Genomic DNA, 7380 nt, shown 5'->3' on the forward strand with positions numbered 1-7380 from the left:
GGAAGGCAGAAGAGGCTTGGGTGGGGGGCGAGGTCTGCGGAAGTAAACACGAAGATGGTTTTGGGTAGGGGTGGGAGTTGGCTAGAGGACCTAGAGGAGTGAATGGCGGGATTCGTGGGGGAGTAGTAGCAGCCGGTGTGGAGGAGAGTTGACTGCGACAATGAGCAGAAATAAGAGAGTTCCACTCGTCATCTATGAGGGAATACGAGTAGGGAGTTTATCTTTGTAGTTTTTGAAAAGGAAAGACAATTTCATCGAATGTAACATGGCGGGAAACGTAAATTTTATTAGAGCTAAGGTCGAGACGCTTATATCCGCGATGATTGGGAGGGATCCCGAGGAAGACACATGGGACGGACCGTTCATCAGGCTTGTAAGTTGTAAGTAGAGGTCGAGGAGAGGTCGGGATAACATAAGCTCCCGAATGTGCGATGATAAATAAATGAATGAGACACCAATAAATGGAATTGATAAACAAATAACCCGGACGGAGGGAGTAAGAGATTTTAAAAAGCTCCAAATGACCCAACCCAAATTGATAAGGTTATTTTCAGTCGTTCGGCCTTAGTCAAAATAAATCCTATACTACTATAACAAGATAGTTAGTGGTAAGTCAGGGTCGAATCCACAGGGAGACTAGTTAATTTATCTAGTTTGTTTATATTTAAGTTTGTCTTAAAGTAACCAATTTTGGGGGATTGTTGATTTAGTTTCTAAAGCTAATAGCAATGTAAAATAAAGATGAATAACAATAATATTAAAGAGTATAGGGATTCGGGTTCACTAGGTAGTCATACGGGGTGTGATTTAATTCATTGATATAGCTAATTCTGTTGTTTAAGGTTATATGATCGGTCGATCCATTATTCCTTTAGATCTAATTTAACATGCAATCGCTATCATTAAATTATCTCTATTCAGTTATCGTGGTCTTTATTGATTCTAACCCAGTCGGTGAAAGTCTCAATTCGATATACTAGTCATTTAACCCTGGCCAGTAATTAATTTACTAGATGAAGAACAATAACATGAAGAACAACAAATAAGCAATATTAACTATCAACTCATTAGTTTAATCCCCTTCTAAAAACCTAGATCTCCTTTCACCCTACATATAAGGTTTAGCTACTCATATTAATAACAATAACAATAATAGCAATATAAGAAAACATGATGAACAATGATCAAAGATGAATAAAGATTGAATAATAACTATTAAAGAAAGGTTAGAACAATACCGTAATTAAAGGCAATAGATCCGAATGCTAAATTGATGTAATCTAATTGTGGACACGGGACCACGGGGGCGCTTGGGAACAAGCGTTTGCATTTGTGGAGTCGCTACCAATTTTTATGGTAAATTGGAACCGTTCGAATACCTCGTGTCATGTCAAGACACAAAGTAGTGACATGAACACTAAGAACTCATTACCCTTAGCATTCTATGTCTAGAATGACTCTCGTGGATGCCAATGAACACGGATGTTCACAGAGATCTGGAGTAAGGGGTGAGGGTACGTATTAGAAAGTCCTTTTACTGAACACCTTATCCCGCCCGCCTCGATAGCAGCCTCTACTACTGATTAGGGAAATCGTTCGTATTTGATATGCTGTCGATTATATGCATGCAATGCAACATCCATCGTTTTAATCCTAGCATGTGAATATTGAATAAGTCGGTGAACAAATAGTTTAGCACTTATTAATGTCGAATTAGGATTTAGATTAATTACGTGTGAAAACAAGTAAATAAATCATACATAATAAATAAGTAAAATAAATAAATAAATTGCGATGATTAAAATTACAATAAATTACAATGATTAATTGATTTACGTCAAAAATATATTTAAGACGGACAATTGAAAGAAAAGAAAGGAAAATAAAATAATAGACAGATTAAAAGGTGATATTACGATTAATAGTCAATTAATTATGTAACTAAGAAATTAGGTCAAAGCAAGAACGGAGTTCAGAGATAGAAATCAACCCGCAACAGGCACAGCGATGCTGCGTCTCTTGGAAGAGGCGCGATGGTTACTGCGTCTGTTCCTGGGTTGAGTTCTGGCTGTGAAGTCAGAACTGCGGGTTGTTAATATTCGTTCTTGATTTTAATGATTGATTATTGATATTTAACTCGAGTGAAAGTGATTTAGCATGTTAATTACATATGAAGCCGTCATAAAAGCGATAAACATGAATAAAAACGGGTTAAAACTAATTAAAACGAATTATAAACGATTTAGGTTAAATTATGAAGACGGAAACGAGTTAGACAAACTGGAAATAAGCAATGAAAATATATACAAAAGTCGAATTCCAGAGATTTGATATGAACGAATCGAGTCTCTAAAATCCGGGTTTGATTTAATGACGAAAACCCGCAAATATTGATTATTAGGGATTTAAGTCGGAAATAAAGCATGATAATTATTAAGAATATGTCGGAATCCCCTATTTACTAAATGAATAGGTGAACTCACAAATTTTCCCTCCAAAAAGCATCTTTTTAAATAAGGAAGTTATTGATAATTTAATTGTATTTACTAATAAATGTAATTAATAATTAATAAATGTAATTAATAATTAAAAAATGTAATTTCATTATATAATTATTTTCATTAAAGTTAATTTTTTCTTCAAATTATATAATTTTCACTAAATACTAAACTATAATATTTTATTTAAAGTATAAATAATATAAAATTTTAAACTATTAAATCTTTTATTAATGCTATTATTTGAGAATGACTTGACTCATACTATCCATGCTATGTATAAACAAAAATATAAATCGTTTTGATTACTTTTATAATAAAAAAAATTGAGAGAATTTATAAATTGGAATCACTAGCTTTATGGTATAAAAAATACTTTTAAAAAAAATACATTTCAGCACATTACTCAATTCTCTTGAATTAATTTTTAGTTTTTTTATTTTATTTTATTTTTCTCGAAAGAAAATACAATAACGAGAAAAATAAAAAATTAACGAGATACCACTATTATTTCACAGTTCAATTTTACTCAGTTTTCCAGGTTACAGTTTAATTCTTTTTTTTTTCTCATATCAAAATATAATGCCGTAAAATATGAAAAATTAATGGTGTGTTAATTTAGCATGATTAAGTAATACAAAAATAAAAACTCTAAAAATACCGCGCATTTATTGCGCTGGACCTAAACTAGTTATATTATAAAAATAAAATAAGAAGAAAATAAGAGAAGACGGAACAAAAGAGACGAATTAACAAAGAATAAAGGAAGAAGAAGAAAGGCAGGAACTGCGGCAGCCTCAGGAAGAGGCGCAGGAATGCTGCGACTTTTCGAAGAGGCGCAGCAGTTGCCGCGTTTCTTCTCGACGCCGGTCTTCTGTTAATCCGTGAAAATAGTTTAATAAAGGGGTTTTAGAAGTCGGTTTTAAACATGCTTTGGACGTAAATCTTACATTAATTGGTACAAAAATAAAATACAGTAAAAAAAAGAGATGGGATTTACACCCTCAGACTTACATGTTTGACGAAACGAGATTAACTAAGTTAACGTTTTAGTGATTGCTTGACTCGAATGTATGAAGAAAGTGCCCTCGTGAGAGGATTTAAATTAAATTGACTAGGTTTGTGACCCGTGAAATTCACGGATTTATCTGTTTTAACTTTGTTATTTTTATCTTTTTATTTATACTTGTCTGAGTAATTAGTTGATCCATTTAAAAAATATAGTCTTGGAATACATAAAAGTTAGTCGTTAGTGCCTTATTTCTTTGATAACTTTGGTTTATTTTCAAAACTATATATTGTGCTTTAGTTGTTTATTTTGATTAATATACTAATAACATGTGGTTTTAAAAAAAATTATCTTTAATAAGTCCAGTAATTCATGATAAATGCTTAAGATTACCTTTTAATTAGATTGTATAGATTATGTACTAAATTTTCTATGTGAAATCTTGAATGTCCCTTTGTCATTTAGGCCAATAAATTTAGTACGTGAAGACGAAAGAGTAAATTAATCCCTAATATTAAATTATTGATCCTTTTTTCTTCTTCTTTTTTTGAGAATAATAAATCTCGAAATGTAAGGAGTTAAGAAGATATAGAATCATAGGATCTTTTATCTTCTCAATCTTTTAATTCCCATAAATCATATTTTCAAATAGTAGCATAATTATGAAATTTAATAAATGATAATCTTAATATATCGTTTATATCAATTTATCAAAAATCCTAAATTTTAAAATTTTGCATTAAAGAAAAAATGGGTTAAATGGCAGCCTACTACAAATCTCATTGCAATCTCATTTGTGTTATAAGACATACATACAAGATAATATGACATGTACGCATAAGTATTAGACAATAATTTATATTTAGCTATTATCATTACCAAAAGAGATGTTTTTGTCCAACTTGTTAATAAGATTGAGATCCTCGCAACTCCAATTTCATTCTATGAGAGCTATTTTTCAAAGAAAGAATGATGAATAAAAAAATAACAGTACACATACCCAAATAAAACATATAGTTGAAAGTTTCTGAAATAATAAAAAAAAATTATGAACCTAAAAACAATTACTCATTCACATTCATGTTGTCGATCTTGTAGTTAGTTTATAACATAGTATTGAGTGTAATGGGGGGGTAGTTTTGTTTAAGCAATTACAGTATTTCTCTTCTTCATATAGTCTTCTTTCTCCAATTAACTATCCATACAAAAAAAATCCACGGAGTGATTAATAACAAATAAAATGGTGGAATTTGATTTATGTAATATTAACCTTATCGTTATTAATTTAAGTTTTCTCTTATCACTCTTCTTCATATAATCTTCTTTCTCCAATTAATTATCCATAAAAAAAATCCACTGAGTGATTAATAACAAATAAAATGGTGGAATTTGATTTATGTAATATTAACCTTATCGTTATTAATTTAAGTTTTCTCTTAAATAAGATAAGAAATAGGTATTGAATTATAAAGATATAAGTATATTTACCTTTGAATAGTTCAACTCCACAAATCTTGATAGTCTCTAACTGAAAACAAAACTACATATATATTAAGGTTAAAAATGTGAATATTACTTCAAACCAATCGAACTTAAAAATAAATAAATAAATTATTAATTTAAAAACCTTAATACACTTACCTTAATGTTGATACAATGATAAGAAAGATTATTGACACATACATACAATTCTTTTGGCAATAGGGGTAAAAAAAATTGGCTTGAATTTTGGCTCGCAAATGTTGCCTTCTATAAAATATTTATATAGCCAAATAAGGATGCATTTTATGACTTTTAGACTTTTTTTTATTATTATTATCAAAGTTAATACTCCCTCCTATTCATTCATTTTGTCCTTCTTTCCTTATCGAAGCTAGTCGGATTTTTGTCCCTCTTTCCTTTTTTTGGTAACTTTTGTGTGGTCCAAATTTAATTACATGTGGGGTAGAGTGGAATAGAGTGTTTTGTGTGGTCCAAAATCATTTTCTTAATTCTTGTGCAAAATAGAAGGGGGACAAAATGAATGAATAGGAGGGAGTATATACATAAATATGTAGAAAGGTTTCATGACTTTTGAGTATTCGTTTTCATTATTAGCATATTTATTATAGACATAAATAGTTTTTTTTTTTTTTTTTTTTTTTTTACAAAATTCACATTACATGAGAATTGTTTATAAGGTTATCTTATGAAACTAAAAGAGGTGAATATTTTGCCTTACCTTTTATTTATAAATTATATTTATAAATTTATTTCTATATCAAATTGAACAAAATTGAGCAAGTTTATTTCAATAAGATTTAAGAGAGGGTTGCACATATAAACAGTTTAAAATTAGAGTGATGTAAATTTTTAATTTTTCGTTTAACCTATTCTAGTTTTAAAAATTAAAATATTAATGTTTAATGTTAAGTATGTTATTATTTGCTCTTAATATTTACAAATTATTTATTATTTTATAAATGGTTAAAAATTATAATTATGTGATATTTATTTGTTGCTTAAAATATTCTAACAATAAACGTAAAAATTTTAAATTTAGTATGAATTTATTTTTAATGGTTGTTTAATTTATCTAAAAATTAAAAAAAGCCGAAGTTAATGTTTGTTATGCTATTTGCATTTAATGGTTCATTTTTTTTTTTAAATAAGAAATAATGACGTGACTTTCTATAATTGGTGACGTGGAATTTTGATTATGCAAGGTGGCATTTAGTAATGCGAGGTGACATTGTCTACGTGGCTTTTAAGCTTTACCCTTTTAATAATGTTTATAGATTGAATTGATTATGGTGTAGTGTAGAGCTGATCATGGGCCGGGCCTATGCGGGCTTGGGCCGGACCGGGCCAAATGAGAGGGCTTATTTAGCGAGCCCAAGCCCGGCCCTTATGGGCTAAATCGGGCTTTTGGGCCTAAATGGGCTTTTCGAGCCCTAAAATTTACGACTTACCGAACGAGATAAGTAGTATAATACCTTCAATTTGTACTTTAAATGTGCACTTAGTATAAAAAAATCATGCAAAGTATGATGAAATACATATGAATTAATCTCCAAAAATAGAATAAAAACAATCATCGACACATTATAATGCTTAATCATATCTAGTAGATACTGTATGATTTATGTTATGTGAACATCGCTTTTAAATCTCAATAAATATATACATGAGTTTATAAGGAATTATATATAAAATTTACGCTACTTAAACAAATTTTATAAGAAAAATATTCCTTAATTAATAAATATGGGCCGGGCCGGACCAAAATTTGGGCAAAACGCTTGGCCCAAACCCGGCCCAAAAGTACATTGGGTTTTTTTGGGCCAAAATAAAAGGCCCAAGCCCTTCAAAAAAGCGGGCTGGGCCGAATCGGGCCATTGGGCTTGGGCCATTTGATCACCTCTAGTGTAGTGGTCAAATTGGTCGGTCATGCAACGTGACTGGTACTCAGAATGATTTGAACTTACATGGTCGATTGATCAAGCACGTAGACGTCAAAAGCTTAGAGCGCGGTCTTAGAATGCAAAGGGAGAAGAGAAGGGCGGACACTCGCGTGAAAAATATATGGGACGGAGGTCCCTATTTATACTAGAAAATATGAAGAGTTATGGAATGACTCAAACTTTGGAAACAAATCACGGAAAAATCTGAAAATACGCAGAATAGGGCTGGGGAAGAGGCACAGCAGATGCTGCGTCCTTTCCCCAGAGGTTTCCTCCTGCGGAAGAAAGATCTCCGCGTTTCTTTTATGGAATTGCGGTAGATCTCAACTTCCTTATTATTTAAAATATGATTTTTGAGATATATTTTACCAAAAGACGTAAAATTAATTTTATGGAATAAATATCTGGAATATTCTAGAACATTCCGACT

The sequence above is a fragment of the Silene latifolia genome, chromosome 2 (genome assembly GCF_048544455.1).
Source record: "Silene latifolia isolate original U9 population chromosome 2, ASM4854445v1, whole genome shotgun sequence".
NCBI classification, from domain to species: Eukaryota; Viridiplantae; Streptophyta; class Magnoliopsida; order Caryophyllales; family Caryophyllaceae; genus Silene; species Silene latifolia.